This window comes from Coturnix japonica, chromosome 7 (genome assembly GCF_001577835.2).
Source record: "Coturnix japonica isolate 7356 chromosome 7, Coturnix japonica 2.1, whole genome shotgun sequence".
In the NCBI taxonomy this organism is placed as follows: domain Eukaryota; kingdom Metazoa; phylum Chordata; class Aves; order Galliformes; family Phasianidae; genus Coturnix; species Coturnix japonica.
Genome location: NC_029522.1, coordinates 24,984,709 through 25,001,442, shown reverse-complemented (window position 1 = coordinate 25,001,442; position 16,734 = coordinate 24,984,709). Strand labels below are relative to the sequence as shown.

General features: G+C 40.4%; 1 protein-coding gene across 3 annotated transcripts in view; it reads left to right on the top strand.

Annotated features, from left to right (window-relative positions):
• RBMS1 (RNA binding motif single stranded interacting protein 1) overlaps positions 1-16,734 on the top strand; it is a 137,018-nt gene that overhangs the window by 75,148 nt on the left and 45,136 nt on the right. The gene's annotated exons all lie outside the window — the stretch shown is intronic.

The following is a 16,734-nucleotide window of genomic DNA, read 5'->3' as shown; positions in this document are numbered from 1 at the left end:
ACTGTGCAAGTACATTTATGATTTTGAAAGTGGGTCCGGACGAGAATACTTTCTGGTCCCTGGAGATCCAGGGAGACTTGTCTTAGGAGGAGGTTTTTAGGCAATGTTGTAAACATGAGATTTTTGCTTGTGTGAGATTTTGGGTTTGTTTCTTCATCTTTACAGCAGCACCTGCCTTTGAGTTACTTTTAAATGTTGGCCAGATGTCTGAAGACTGTGTGCAGTTACGTTGTGTATATAGTGTTTAAAATCATCCTAAATGTTTTACTGACTTTTTAGAGCACTTAGCAATTCTGAAACACATAGTGCACTTTCTGGATCATTTTGAAATCGATATTTGTGTAGTACAGTTAAGTAAACACCCAGATCCATTCTAAGTGAATGAGGAATCTTTGGGATTTGTATATAACAGCACAGTCTGAAACTCTAAGTGATACTGTTTTCTGTCTAGCAGATAAGGTACTATGATGTGTAAAAGCGTGTGCTTAAGATCACAATACAAGTTAGCAAAATAGCCAGGGAAACCTGCAAGTCTTGGATCCCAGCTTACATGAGATGCATTTGGTCTTTCACATTGCAAAAAATCTGTCATATGACTTATAGATAATAATTTCTTTCTTTTTTCAAACAAAACTTGGACTTTCAGGGTAGTGGTTACATCAATGATCCTAGTATTATAATAAAGACAACTTGCTATTATGCCTTAAAAATATTACCATTTGGTCATTTTGTGGACAGTAAATGCAATCTGTATTATCCATAATTTAGCCAACTTTGAAAGGATTTGTTGATAAAGCACACATTTTTACAGCTTCCCATTTGAGGATGGCCTCTTGTCACTTGAATTTTAGTTTGTTCTAAATGTTTTTGTCTGCTCTTTTTTTTTTTTTTTAATAAGAAGTGGATTTTCCCCTCCCAGTTTTCATCTCTTGAAATGATGAAAAAGCTTTAGTTTGTGCACTCAGGGCAGAGTTAGGAAGTTATTTTGCACCAGAGATTCTCAGTAACTACTGTTGCACGGTGGTTACTCCTGAATCTCTCTCTGAAGGCACCTAGGAGATGTCACTGTTACAAAATGAATTCTGAAGTGAATTTAAGCACTCTGAAGGTCATTACAAGGTAGCAACATTCTCCATTTCTGCTGAGGAACCAAGTGAGATATCCTGACATTTAGGCTTAGAACACCTCACAAAAATTTGGGTAACCTATTGAGAGCCTGGCACTCCTCTGCCAGCAGAGCCCCTTAGCAATTGGATGGGTGTTTCAGTAAGACAGAAGTGACTGCTCTCTCTCTTCACAGAAACTCACTGCTTTTTTAGACTGTGGAAAGTTTCAGATGCAAAATTGTTCCTTCCTGCAAACCTAAGCCTCCAGGGCACAGAGGTCACAGCGATTCCTGAAAGTGCACCTGGCACTATTCAGCATCCTCACCAGAATGACCTTTCTTCTTCAGATGCTTATAATTTTTGAAAACTTCATGAAGTAAATAATCTTTTCAATGCATATCATTGAAGAGAGATGCAGATATGTTCTGTGGTGTTGGAAATAGATTCTGTTATTTATAAAACATTTTTCTTTTTTCTTTTTCTTTTTTTTTTTTTTTTTTGAATTAATACCAAGTTATTCATATAAAGGAAAGGAAAAGGTTGAGGTTTTTAAAATTAATAATTACTTGAAAAATATTTGTGAAGTGCATTAATTTACTTTTTGTTTGTTAAATAACCTTTTCAGTTTAGTTTTGTGTATTTCTGTGCAATGTCTTCTGAAAAAATATGGAGTACTGAACTATCAGATAACAGTGAGAAAGCAAAACTGATTGCTTGCTTTACTTACTTAAACTGAGGTAGTATTAAAAAATAGGTGGAGAACATAACCATGGACACAGGTCAGTGAAGAAACTGCTGTTTACTCCAGGTCTCTGAAACATATTCTTTACCTCTTTCCAAATGCCTAAGGCTTTATTGGGAGGCTGTAGGGTAATTTTAGCTCGTTTTCCCCATATGGTTGGGACTGTGGTGCCCTAAGAGAGCACCCACCTAGATGCTGAGCTAACTGTGGGGAGTGGTTGGAGCTTCTCTGCGCAAGGCAGTGTAGGCTGTTTGTCTGGCTGGCTGCAGCAGCTGTCAGTGGATGTACAGAAAAAAATTCCCTGGCTTTGCTTTCTGTCTTGTTGTCAAACAAGATGGAAAAACACCTGTGGGCTGAGGAAATAATGGTTGAAGAACGTCATTGTCACTACAAATGCCAGATCTGCACAGATTTTCCCTCTCATCATCATGGACTTGTGTCATGCACTGCACTGAAAAGTTATTTGCAGTGATGGTTATTGCAGACGTTCAGTAAAATCACCTGGAATTCAATGTAGACATATCCGCAGACTCCGATTTCCTTGAGTCAATACATTTGCTGTAGTTCCTGCCCACTACAGCTAGCAATGCTAATTTTGGCCATGTTTATATTTGAGGTAATTATTTTTGGTGAATCACTAGAGAAACCTCTTATCAAATTAGAGAAGCATTGGGCCTGCTTTCCTGTTGTAGTGCAGCTGTGCAGTGTTCATGGTTGCAGTTAAAAAAGCACAGAGCAGTACTTTGCTGAGGCCTACCTGCAAGTCTGCTTGCTGCTTGCACCTGGGTGGTTCTTTTTGGTGCTGTAAGGTGAAGCTTTCTCCTCTTTTCCAAGGCTCAAAGACCATCCTATGATGTTGCAGTAAAGACTTACCTGGGAGCTCAACTGTCTCCAGGCAGCATAATTGCTTTGTGTGGGCAATGAAGCTGCCACGTTTCTGAATAGTGCATTCGGTCTCAAGCCTGCTGCTCCTGTTCTGCATGGTAAAAACACATTTCTTCATAGCAGTCATGCCAGGAGCAGAATAAGATAGGTGTTGTGTTTGCTGAAGGAATGTCACAACAGCCCTGATTATGAGGGGACAATGCCTGAGTCACCCCATCTGTGGGTGCTCACCATTGGCAACGTGAGGATAGGCAAAGCAAGCAGCTCAGTGGCCCACAGATGTGTCTCCTCTGTGGGAGGCTAGATGGGAAAGGTTGGCTGAATAGGATGAGAGCAGAGGAAGGAGAGAAGGGAGTAGCAGCCTGCAGGGGAAGCCTGCCTGACCTGAGCAGTGGCTGTGGGTGCGGAGCGATTTCAGCATCCTCTTGCTCTGCTTCCTTCTCCCCACCCAACTCTGCAGTGCAGTTTCTTTTCTCAGACAGCAGGGTCTGTGCTGAGTCCTGCCCTGCCCCTCTGCTTTCACAGGGCTGACGGAGCAGTGCTCCCTTGCTGTGGGGCAGTGGGCAGTACCTGTGTGATGCACCTTGGCCATCTGCTGTCTGAATTATTTTTATTTAAGTTCATTATTTAGGCTTTACTTATATAACTTATATGTTCATACTCATCAACTATGGCACAGTCACTTCTTGTAGCTTATTTAATATCTGAGTCTGTTTAAAACTAACAAACAAAAAAAGAAGGAGAGAGAGAGAAAATACATTTGGTTTACTTCACTGAAGTCATTGAGAATGCTTTTGTGATGAGGGACTTTAGTGACTGGGTTTTAGGAGGCCTGCCCAGAAACCTGTAGCTGGCTCTGGCATGTTTTCTAGGTGCTTTCCAGACTGCAAGCAGTTTGCTTTGCTGTTTATGACCTTTATGCCCAAGCTGCATGGTTCCAAAGCCATGGGGGCTTTCCACTTTCTTCCTTATGATTTACTTATTGGCCTGCAGCATAACATCTCTGTAGTGCTTCATGTCATCAGACACCTCCTTTTGTGCCATTCGTAAGGTTACATCACATGATGCAGCACAGCTTCCTTCCTCAGACAACCCCCAGTCCCAGGGTGAGATTTCAAGCTCTGAGTTTCAGCCCAGGTTCCACCAGTTCAGTTCAGTGTAAATCATTGAGCTGCCTCAGCCTCTGGGCTGCTCCTTTTCAGGTGATTTGTTTGTTCTCTGTTGCTTCTACTGAGCTGTTTGTCATCTCTATATATATTTGAAATCTGGTTTCAATTGGTCTGTGCCTGGGCAGTCAGAATGTAAAACCAGATCCTTGTGGTGGCTGCCTTTGTGCGCACTGGAAAATCATATATCTAGCTAAGAGAGCATTTAAGGACTCTTTCCTAAATATTCAGCATAATGAACATGGGTACAAATAGAACAAATGGCAGGCTGCCGGCCCTTGTGAAGCTTTTGAGTCACATGTGCTATCCAGTAGTGTTTCCACAGCATGGGAACTTTCTTTCTTTTTATTATTTTTTTTTTCCAATAGTTGCATGCTCCAGTGTTTCCCTGTTTGAGGGCGAGGGCATCTAATTGCTTCAATTCCTTTTTCTTAATAAAATATATAAGTCAAGTCATGTGATGGCCATTAGTGTATTAACATTTCCACATTCCATGCTTCTCATGTAGTTGTGAACCTCTCCCTGCACTGCCATTTCCCATCTCCTTCAAACATGTTCAGTGCTGAGAAGTTGTGAACTGGAGCTCAACATCTACTGTTGCTGGGAGTTGTCATTACTGCAGTCAGATAAGAGCAAGAAATCGACTAATTTTACTCAGCATATCTCATTAGAAATCAGGCAGGTCTGGGCTTTAGGAAGCAATCCAACCATCTTGTGTGTTTAACTCCTTTAAGGGAGAGGTCTTGGCAGGTGGCTGCTGCTCCATTCATGGTCTGAGAGGTCTGTAACACATGATTGTGACTCCTTTAGAGAGGTGGTGCAGGGCAGGAGATGCTGACTTGAAGATTTCACACCCAACCTCTCAATTTCTGAAAGCACTCTCTCTTAGTTCTTTTCTCCTATATTCCTTTTTTTTTTTCCTTGCATTTTTCATTCATGAGTTGTCTGTCAGTTGCAGTGAATTATTGCGTTCGTAGTTATGTGAAACAATATTTCATGTCATATAATTGTGATATATCTGTCCCCAATACAGTTCCTTCAGAGATCAGTTTTAGCACCGCTTATACTGGAAGAGAAGCCTGTCCTTACTTTCTTTGAGTGAAAAGAAGTCCCCTGCAGATGAGTTCCTTTACAGCTTTATGGATGCTTTAATATTTTAAGTAGTATTATTGCATGCATCTCTGAATAAATAACACCCAGTTTACAGAATATCTTTTGTAGGAGGAGGTGAATTCTTTAGCAACTCAGCAGCATATGATCCATAAACATTTGGCTCTGAGCTGTGAGCTAAAAGCATCGTCATTTGCTTTATTCCGTTTTCAAGGGCTGTGACATGATTTGGGCTTTGCTCAGGACATGCAGACTGCAGCAGAATTCCTTGAATTGTTATTTTTCAACTAGTTTTGCTCTTTGGAGCAGTCCTATTGTGGGGGATGGCAGAGGTGCGTTGCCCAGCCCTCAGCAGGGCAGGAGATCTGTGACGCTGCCATCTGCCGCGTGGGTGCAGATGCTCAGCTGATGAGCTTTTAATAGGTTGGTGTCAAAAGGAAGTATCCCCTTCCTGTTGCAGAGATGAAATAGTATTGGTTTTGCCTCCTTTATCTGCAAGTTGTGATGTAGAGTCTGCAGAGCTCAGTGCTGTCAGGGCCTGGCTTCTACAGCCAGGGGTGAGGCATTGGTGTGCTGTGCCGTGGGAGCTGTGCCTGGCTGCTGAGGTGATGGTGGGTGGGTGTAGTGATTTCCTCCACTTTTCAACAATTGCCTTCAGCAGTCATGTTACAAAGCAGCCAGGATGGCTTGATGCAAAGAATCTCTGTTTTTCTGTCTTCCCCTGAATTTGCCCTTTAATGAGACAGAACTAAAAATCAGCCAGCTTTGTATTCACAATGAAATGAAGCCCGTGCTGAAATCCTCTCCGAGGAGTTCCAGGGTGGGCCATTTTTTTTATTTTATTTTTTTCCAGAACAATAATACCTTCTAGATTATCATCATGAGTAATCTCATTTGTGGGGGACTGAGGGGAAAAAAACCAAGTTATCTTTCACGTCCTACCCTCTGGATGCAGAAAATCTCTCGAGAGCTCTTGAATTCCAAAGAAATGTGATAGCTTTAATTTTCTCTTTACTTTTTATGACCAAACTTGAAGTTTAGGCAGAGATTAAAGTTTTTTTCTAACACAGCATTGCATGCAGTGCCAATAGCTGAGCAGCGAGCAGCTGTTCCCCTCTGCACCTCCTAAATGCAAGGAGTGGCTCTGAGTGCAGAGCTGTCCTCCAGCCACAGAGGCAGGGACCCAGCGATTGCACAAGCCCATCTCCCCCCGGAGCTCAGAGCTTGGTTGCAGCATGGGGCCAGAGAGGAGGTGATCCCATGGAATTTCCTCTAGGAAGTGGGGGCGAGGGGAGGGGAAGGAATGCTTCAGCCACAGCTGCTTGTAAAAGGAGCAATAGGAAAACAGATCTGCAAAAGTTACCACCATGGAAGATCTCTAGCTGGGAAACAAAAAGCTGATTTTGTTGCATAGAGCCTGTAAAATGCGTAAGCATTTGCAAGTCTGCAGGTATTTGCTCTACAGAGATGCGACCCTTGTTCACTATCACACAGCCGCAGGAAAAAAAAAACCTCTGTGGCAGCTGCTGGAATGCCTTTGATCAGGGTCCCAGTCCCAGTTCCCCCCCTGTGGCAGGGGCCCATCTCAGATGGGAGGTGATAGCACCACAGTTGTTCATCAGAATAACCAGTAATTCAAGAATGTTTCCAAGGGGGGTTGCTTAATTTCGGTGGACAACTGGAAGTGTTAACAAGCACTAGTGTGTTCTTTGGTGGGTCACATCAGATGGATGCCAAACACTGTATCTCACTAATGACTGAGGCGGGAGTCTCTCTCAGCCTACAGCCTGGGTTCATTCTGCTCCAGAATGCTGACATGAAGCTTTCCTTTTCCTTGGAGTAGCATGGGGAGCTGAAAGCACAATTTGTATTTACAAACCAGTTCTCGTTCCTGATGTCTCATATCTCATGCAGTTTCATATAACTTAGAAATCTCGTGAAATTTGGCTGCTTGCTGAAGATTCCTTTTATTACGTAATGTTAACTCCTTGAAAGGAAAAAATGAGCCAGCTGAGGCTGACACATTATAAGACCAGCCTTTTTTTTTTTTCCTAACATTTCAACTGCTTTCCCCCTCATGTTGGTGCCAAGCTGCATTTAGGATTCAAAAAGTAACACTCTCAGATTGCATGAAATGCAGATAATGAACATCTGTATTTTACCGATGGAATGAAAGCAGTAGTGGAGGTAGATAAACAAGTTCGTTCAGATCTGCTACATCCAACAAAACTTTTAACTGAGGAAATCAGTGTTTACCCTGAAAACAAACAAACCGACGAAGATGAACAAACATGCCAAAATGTCAGACCCAGATCCTCAGTTGTTTTCCCACGTCTTCCAAAATTCTGTCCTTGTTTTCACAACCAACAAATGTCCGTTGCCTCAGTTCAGTTTGATCGGTGCCTTCCCCAAGGCTCAAACTGGAAAACAAAATTTTCCTGTTAGGTTTGTAATCTTTGTGGAGAGATGTGCAGAAACTGGGAAAAGAGTCAGATTTTAAGTTGGATGTTGATACTGTTGTGATATGTGGAAATGGAGGAAGAGGCACCAATGAGGGCACACAAAGAGAAGACTTTGATTTGGGGTCTGTTTTGACACTGCTCCTAGTACAAATATTCCACTTGAAGTAACCTGTGTGGGCTGAGTTAATCATTAACAGAACTAATTTTAGGAGATGTGTGCTCGAATTCATGCTGCTGTTCTACCCTTCAATTTCTGTTTCTTCTCTCACTCATTTTAAATCCTTTCTCTTCTCTTCTCTTCTCTTCTCTTCTCTTCTCTTCTCTTCTCTTCTCTTCTCTTCTCTTCTCTTCTCTTCTCTTCTCTTCTACTTCCAGAAGAGGTAAAATTTGTAATCTGTTGCTTTGCTGCCCTGAAATCCAAGATAAAAATTGTGCTTTATTTCACTTAATGATTTGGTTATTAACATAATAATTACATTATTTGATTCATTTATATACTAATTTATATTTTCTGCTGTTGTCATAGAAAAAAATCAGCCCAAAATTCTGCATTTGTTTTTCTCTGTGTTGTGTGCAGTTGCACACGCTGTCTTTATAGGTCACAATAGTGGGTGGCTGTTTCTCACTGGGAGAACATGGTTTTCTTGTACCTTGCACATAATCAGTACTTCAAATCGCAGGGCACCTTTTTGCTTCAGGTGCAGTCACTGACAACCTTTGGGAAGTCCATCAGAACACCAACAGTTGTTCTGGAGAGTTAATAAGGTGTTTTTTTCTGTAGTGCATGAGTGAATGCAGTAGTGAAATAAGCGTTCTGGTAACAGAAGATATAAGATCTTGTTTCATACAAAGAAATGAATACTGGAGAAATCTGAAATATTTTACTTGCAAACCCTGTATGTCAGAAATAAAATGACCTAAGCTTTAGAAGTGCCAAGCCACTTCTGCCTTTGGGGATGCTGCTGATATGAGAACTTGAGAGCTTTTGGAGTCTGGAAACCAACCAGCAGAATCTTGCACTTCAGTACACGGTTGTACTTATTTCTTTATTTATTTAGCTTGTATATGAAATTGCCAAAGAACTGATGTTTCTTGCTTCTTTCATTCAGTGTTAACAAACCTCATGGAGAACAGAAAGCTCACATGTGCCTCTAAGACAATGGTGAGCTTAATTTCTGTTTGTGTTCACAAGGACGAAATCCTAGAAAGCACCAGGCACCTGCAGGAGCCCACAGCTCCCACTGCCAGTATTAGGATTTAAAACCACTTAGCACTCCATAGCTTGGACTTAGTATTTGTTTGACAGCAGAAAGCCAAGCTTTTCAGCTACGCAATTGCAATGTGCCAGATAAACTCTGTGCTCTCTGGCTTGTTCTTTTTTTCCCCCCTGTCTTTGTTTGACCTGTAGCTGTACAGTACCCTAGATCAGGAACCTCCCCTGAATAATATGGTTGAGCAATGGAAGAGCTGCTTGATGGAGAGAAGAGGCTTTCTCTGCCAGACTTGTGGGCATCAGCCTGGTGGGGTATCCTGAGGAACTGACAGGGCATCATCTGTTTCCTTCTCAATGTTTCTGTTTGTAGATCTGAAAAGGAGTGTTTGTAAATTGTCTGTGTTTTGTTTCTCAGATATTTTGTATTTAACACTTCTTGTTTGATGCTTGGTTTTGCTGTGTTGCAGAATGGTAATCAGCTTTGTCTAAACTTTATTATTAAGGCTTTTTTATTTGTTACCAAAGATTTATTTGCTGTATTTTTAATATCTCAAATACTGAGAGGGAAAGTATTCATCCTTGTTCCCTTTTCCATGTGACAGTCACAGCTTACAGGGCTTTTCTGCTGCAGTACAGAGGTACATAGTATGAGAGAGGCCATTAGCCATGACTGCCAGTGAAAGCTATTTATCGTCATACCATGGACACAGCAGGAATGTACTCTTTACTATGCAAACGAGGATCAATTCTTTTTGAACATCTTCCAAATATTCAGAGCTATGACTTTATAAAAATACACAGTCATCTGTCCCCTTCTGTTCCTTCCCAAGTGAATTGCATCTTACTTTGTTTCATGAGAAATTATAAAGGCATTTTCTGCTTGTTTCATTAATTGCTTATGCAGTTAAATATTTCTTAGTTCTCTTTAAAGTGTGGGAGACTTGCTCTGAATTCTATGCTTTTACAAATGGTATGAAATATTTTGGGAAACTGGCTACCTCAGGAGAGGGGTCAGCTCTATCTCTCACTGATCAGCGCTTTCCCATCTACCACTTGAGCTGAGGTCGCTGTAGTGGCCGAAGGAGCACAGGCTTGCTGTTCTGGACAACTGAATTGGGTAGAATTGATAAGATGCAACAAGTTTGTAGGTTTTGGTAGATTGCAGGCCCAAACTGTTAAGATATTCTTGGGTAGATGGTCAGAGTAACAAAAGTTTTTGGGTCTGATTCTTTTTTTGATAGAATGGAAAAATTCTGTTTTTCTCCTCTTAAGTTTCCATTTAGTCACTACATTTCATATTGAAACAAGGATGTGATGCAGACTCCGTTGATCTAAATCAGTATGGAACATGGGACTGCTGTTTCATTTTGATGGATTTTTGGTCTTTTCTATTGAAGATGCTACTTAAAATTTACCAATTGAGTGATAACATCTGTATTCTCAAGTCAGAGTCCTCCACTTGAACTCATTTGGGTCCAACCCCCCTTCACACACTCACCATTAATCTCTTTGGAATACATGGTTGTGGCTGAAACCTAAGCAAGATGCTACTTTAAAGGGTAACTGGTTGCTGACCAGTATAGGTATATTACTGAATATATATAATATATATTATTGAAAATAATGCTGATTTCTTTATTATTATTTTTTTAAATCCCACAACGTAATTTTCTCAGAAGTAAAACAGAATATAGCAAAATATATTGTAGTGAGCCAAGATGCTTAAATGAATAGCACTTCTGAAAAAGGGATCCACTGCTGTGTATGTATAAGATCTCACCTAGTTAATTTATTATTATTATTATTATTATTATTATTATTCTTTTCTTTTTGGCACGGAGAAGGAGAAATTAGTTTCTGTTTCTCTGGATGGAAATTGAGTTCCTGTGATAGAAGACATCTCAGTGCCCTGAGGGCGTTGTAGCGCTGTTCTCCTTACAGTAGTTGGCTTGCCTTCTTTGTCCTTCCCTAAGTGAAAGGAGGGGGAGGAAAGCATCTTTAAGTGCAGTGGAAAGAGTGAATTGTTGTCATCTTGCCTTGTAATCCAGAAGGGATACTCCTGAGGGCAATGTTTTTTTCTATTCACTGGTGTCCTTTCCAGACCTCCATTTTGTTCAGCTGGACAGAATTTGCTGGAACATTAACTGTTCCTCAGGGATTTAGCTGGATTTGTGTTTGGGTCTTCTGCCTTCGTAAGGACCTTGTAGTTGTCTTCTGCCCATGACTGTGGCAGAGACATTGGATAACTGCTGAGCACAGCTTCTGCAGGGATGAGGAAATGTCGGGCTGTTTCTCTCTAGTTGCTCTCCTGTCCCCAAGGTCAGTGTTTGGCTCTCCTGCTTTTTTGGCAGGCAGGCAGTTCTCCAACATGCAGTACCATGTACACCATGTTGCATGTTACAGGCAGGGTCTCTCGGTCCTTTCATAGCAATATTTAATTTGTTTCCAAAAAACCTGCCTGTTGACTCAAAGATGTGTGCATTTGTAGCTCCTTCCTTTTGCGCTGATTTGGTTTCATGTTGAGGGTGTGGATTCTTTTAATCCCAAAGATAATTGAAGAGAAACAAAGTATCATTAAATTTCTCTCGGCTGAGTCACTCTGGGTCTGTGAGTTCATCTCCCTGGCCTTCCCACACAGCATTTCCGACACGCAGCCAGCCCAGGGCATACAGGAAAGGCTGTAAACTGACCTAGATACTCTTTAACTCTTTCCTAATGGGCGGATTTGTGGCGCTGAATAAAGCCATTGCCTCTTAGCATTCTCAGCCCTTTCTGGGGAGGAGAAGGATCCACTACATTTTCCTGCTTTTGAGTGATTTTCATCAAAAGTAATATAAGATTTCTATTTGGATTGATTTAAACATCATGTTTAGATAAATCAATTAGGAAACGTGTATGTTTGGTGACCCTGCTAGGCAGGGGGGTTGGAACTACATGATCCTTGAGGTCCCTTCCAACCCGGGTAATTCTGTGTGAAATTAATGAATGAGCTATTTTAGAATCTGAAGTGTAATCACTGAGATTCATCTTCAAGCAGAGGTTATGTGTTTGTATAGCACTTTATCACTTCCAAGAAAAAGATTGTTCATTCTCCTCCTACATGCAAAGGAATGGTCATCTCATCCTCTCAAAATGTAAAAGAAAGAGGATCTGTGTGGGCTGGCCAAGCCCAGAAGCACTGTGACTATGCCATATGAACTATTGTGATGTCCTGTGTTAGAAAGTTGTCATGATGTGCATGTTACAGAGTTATGCTGACTTTGGGCCTGTCCATTAGCTTGTGCTGGTGCACTGGCTGGGTGATTTTTCCTGGCTTTGTAGGAGAATGTGTTTTTTGGTGTTCTGGGTTTGTGAAATTGCCCTTCCTGCAACTTTTATGCAACACTGAATCTGTGTCTTACTCTGCTATCCAAGCTTGCAGTTGGTATTGCTGACTGCACCATAGGAATTTCCTCTAAGTCCAGTCAGGCCCAGTGTGGAGTACCCCATGCACAGCTAGGTGTTGGCTGAGTTCTCCCTACCCAGCAAGCATTAACCTCAGCAGCCCATCCGTTCAAGAACTCCCCAGTGCATACTGGCTGAAGTGGGACATTTGATTTAACCTTCCATGGTGGTGTCTGACATAGTCATTAAATGAAAAAAAATCACTGGAGACAAGAGTCTGGGGTATCACATTCGTTTCAGCCAGCTGAGGCATATTCTACATGATGATCTGGTAATGCAGAGTGTACTGCATCTGTACGTCTCCCTGCAGTTTGCAAGTAAGAGTAGGCTGAATGTGTGGTTGTTCTAGAAGACTTCAGTTGTACTTGGCTAGCTATTACAGTGATGGGTTCAGAACAGGTTAATGGTGCAGTTAAAGAAAATGGTATTTTTAAGCTACCAAAAGCAGATTTCCAGATAAGTATTCCATTTTCTTTGCAAAACAGCAGAAATCAAACTCTGCTTCCTGCTTGCTTCAGTCAACATTCCAAAGGCTGTCTATCTGAAGCAGTGTGAAACTGAGGAAGCTGCAAAGGTTGCATGTTAGATTTTGTGTTACTACTTGTGATTGCTCATGTATCTCAAATCTGGCAACAGACACATAGAATTTTCTTAATGCATAACACTCTTGTGTCTCTGTCTCAGCACTTAATACTACTGCAGACATCTTTTCCACAGAGCCATGCAGCTATAATCAATAATATGTGAGCTGCTGTTTCCGCTCAATAACGTACAGCCACTTAAATGCCCTTCTGAAGTATTTTGACCACCAGAGGAAGCTACTTTAGTCCATCCATTTTCCCAGTTGAAATGGAGATGTTTGCTATTCAGCACAGTTGGGACTGGAGAGTAGAGAATCATATTCAAGTAGGGATCAAATCCACATGCTGTGCTATTAAGGGGGCAAGGCCTCTGGAAAGGTCTAGTAGAGATTTTGAATAATTTGTCTATTTAGTGCCATTTTAGCATGATTGACACAAAGTTACCAGAAATTAGGGGAGATCAGATTCTAATATTAATTTTACAGTTGCTTCATAATTAGGTGTTAATTCCAGTATTGAATAGCTGTTGAAAGCAGGATGTTATTACGAGTATTTCATGAAAGAAGCACTGTTCAAATGTAGTTCAGTGGGCCTAGAAGTTACTTGAATGTGTTGAAGTGTTTTGTTTTTTTCCCTCTTCTGCACTTCAGAAAGGAGAGGGGCAGTCAGCACTTCCCCAAACTGGGTGATAAATGAGTGCAAGATGCAGTCACAAAGAGATAGATATCTTTGTCTAGAAGGTATTTTAATCCAGCAGCTTGGTTTGTGCTGCTGTTTTTATGTCATCTTAGTACTTTAAAAACAGAACGTATTAAAAAAATATATTAATGATGGGCATTATTCCAGTTACCGAGCATCTTCCTTATGAGATAAATGCAACAAGCATTGTGGGTGTACTATATATATATATAGTATGCACTTATATGTTTATATGTATGTAATTTATGTAATACATGAGAAAGTTTTTTGTTGTTTGGAGCTCATGAGTTGGTCAATGCATAGGAAATGAAATGTGGCTGAAAGTGCCCTTGTGCTTTGGCAGTCCCCACTTTCATGGCTTTCAAGTCTTGGCCTACATACTCTTTGGGGCATTGCTTATTTACATGGAAGGTATGAGATTTGTTTAGTGACCTTTCCTAGATGTAATACTAATAGGCAAGAATAAATTAAAGAGTAATCATCTTCTGCATATATACAGGCTTGCAGCATTAATTAGGTGTCTATCTGTCTATCTAGTTAGCAGGTTCTCTAATACTGCCTTGAATTGTAGCTGGAATAACACCTTTTGATTGATACTGTTCTGACTAACGGGAAGAAAGCATTGGGAAGTGATGCTAAATGGTATTTTCCCTTTGCCATTCCCTTCCACATGAAAAAGTAATATACTTAGAAAAAAAACCCAAAAACCAAACAACAAAAACCATAAAAAACACCCCAACATATTAAAAGACAATGCATTATACGCTGGGAATGAGTGAGTTTGGCTTGCTTGGGTGGAGGAGGAATTAAAACAGAGGGGGAAAAAAAGTCTTCGGGTATACAGTCTAGAGACTAATTTATGCTCCAAACCTGATCTGTACTGCTTTGCACAGGCAAGAGAAAGGAGTTATAAATTATGAATAACAAGAACTGCTCTCTTATGTCTTCTTAGTTTTATTCTTTCAAGCTGTTAGTGTAGGCTCTGCAAAATTGGTGAGGCTGGAATTCGCCAAGATTTATGCCTGGGTGTAGAAATACAGCCTTACTTTCAGATTAAAGCAGCTAGCAGTGGTAAATCAATACATGCAAGCCTGCAGAGCTGCCATGAGCTTGGCTCATAAATACTCATTAGCATTTATCTGTAGTTTAATTTCTCATCTTCCCAAATCATTGTCTTGATTAGTGATCATTTTTCAGTAATGAGGGGAAAAAAAAAAAAAAAAAAAAAAAAAGGTGGGGAGATAAAAGAAATTGCCAGACTGTAGAAATCATATTCTGAACTTGTCATTTCAACCTGTTCAGAACTTTATTATTTTGCTTGCAAATGAATTATGATTTTGAAAGACCCCTGAAATCCTTCATGCTCTCATGGCTGTGTGAAACTTTATGCTTTCTCATGTTTCTTATATTCTTCCTATGAGCCACATGAGCCGTGGTAATTTATTTCCCAATATATATATATGTATTTTCTTTTTTCAACTTTTGATGGGGGGAGGGGGAATCTGTTTAAAATGTGTGGTTTTTTTCTGTATTTTGCTGTTTATGCAGACATTCTTGAGTCTGTTCTGTAGCGTTAGGATAAGACACCGATATTTGCTTTCTTAAAATGGCACAACTTTGTTCTATTTTGTAGTTGTGAGAAGCTGTGACCCCTTCCCTTGTCAGCTGATTTAGAGGCAAAGTGCTGAAAACTGCTGTAGAACATTTCAATTATTCTGTGTTTTATTTCAGTAAGGATGGCTGTGTAGTGCAGAAAAGTGGGTTAACTGAATTCCAAAGTCTTTATTGATGTATTTATTTATTTTATAAGGATTCTCCAAAGTTTGCTGTACTGAACTGGTGACTGAATGGTGCAGGCTGGGGAGGGCAGGCTGCTTTGTGAGGCAGGATGCAGGAGGCAGACATCTTGGTTTGTTTTGCTGATGTACTGTCTACCAATCTTATACTGCATGAACGTTTTCATGGGTTAATTAGTTTATGATAATTCTGGGATTTGTTTGTGATAGTCTGATGAATAACTGAACAAACCATTTTTGTATTAAAAATCCTGTTTGGTGTCATATGCTAAAGCATTTTTAAGAGCACTTTGTATCCATCACAATGTCCTGTGGCAGAAGTAGCCTAGCATTAGTTTAGTTTCTAAGCCATTCTAATAGAAATTTACACACATCATTTCATATTCTACCCAGCTGTAAAATATGCTCTTTGAGGAACAGTGCCCCATATTTTAATTTTACAAAAACAAATGGCTGTAGTTGACTTACAGTAATTTGATCTTTAAGCTCAGTAGCATGTTGGCAGGAAGGAATGTTTTCAGTGTCATCCGTCTACGCAAAAAGATGTTAGAAAGCTGAATGTGAGTCTGTGAAGTTTATGCATTTTAAAATAATTTGCGTGGAAGTCTTACCATAGGTAAATGGAAGAGCTCCTAAGTGGGGAGGCAAAAAGAAGGTAGAAAGTATTTAATGGTAAGTGCTGATTTCACAGACTGCAAAGATGATGGCAAACAATTTCCTCTTCTTAAAGAACAGGTGATTTGATTAATGCATTACTGTGATTCTTTTTGTTTCCCCTGCTTCAGTTTAGGAGAAAGAAAGCTGTGGTTACTTAGACAATATTTGCACTTCAAAGTGTGTCAAAGAGGCAAATCCATTTGTGTTTCTGATAGGTTGTTTATCCTGCTTAACCTATAAACTGTGGAGTAACAAGGCTACTGAGCTGATAGACAGCCTAGCAGATGGCCCAGAGATTACACTAAATCACCTCAGCTTGTCAGAAGTCAGGCTGGGTTACTGCAGGGACAGCATCTGTAAGAAACACCGAATGGGATCAGTTGTCTTAAGTTCCTTGCTTGAAATTTCATTTTTCTTCACAGCATGTAACCTCTTCCTTCTTTTACTGTTGCTAGAACAAACACTTTGATTGCAGTTCAAAAAGATATGTATAAATCAGCAAATTTGGGACCAGCCTCTTGGTATACTTGGTTTCTCCCTACCGTCGGTGTTCTCATCTCTCTAGCCTATGATATATCAAATGAAAATTAAAAATGAAATGGCTAAATTAAGTTGAGCAGCTTGCTGCTCTCCTTGTGCCAAACATCACAAGTATATGGTATTTGGTTCACTTTATGATTATATGAAAATTGAAGTGTGTAATTTTCGAAAGGGATTAGGGTGAGTGACCTCCTCTAAATGCTGGCTAATGATGGCATAATGCTGTGAAGGGAGGGAAGTCAGGATGTCACTAACTTCAGTGAAAATACCACATATTTAATAGTCAAAATCATGCTGCAGCTGAGCAAAGATAGATTGATAAAGACAGGGCTT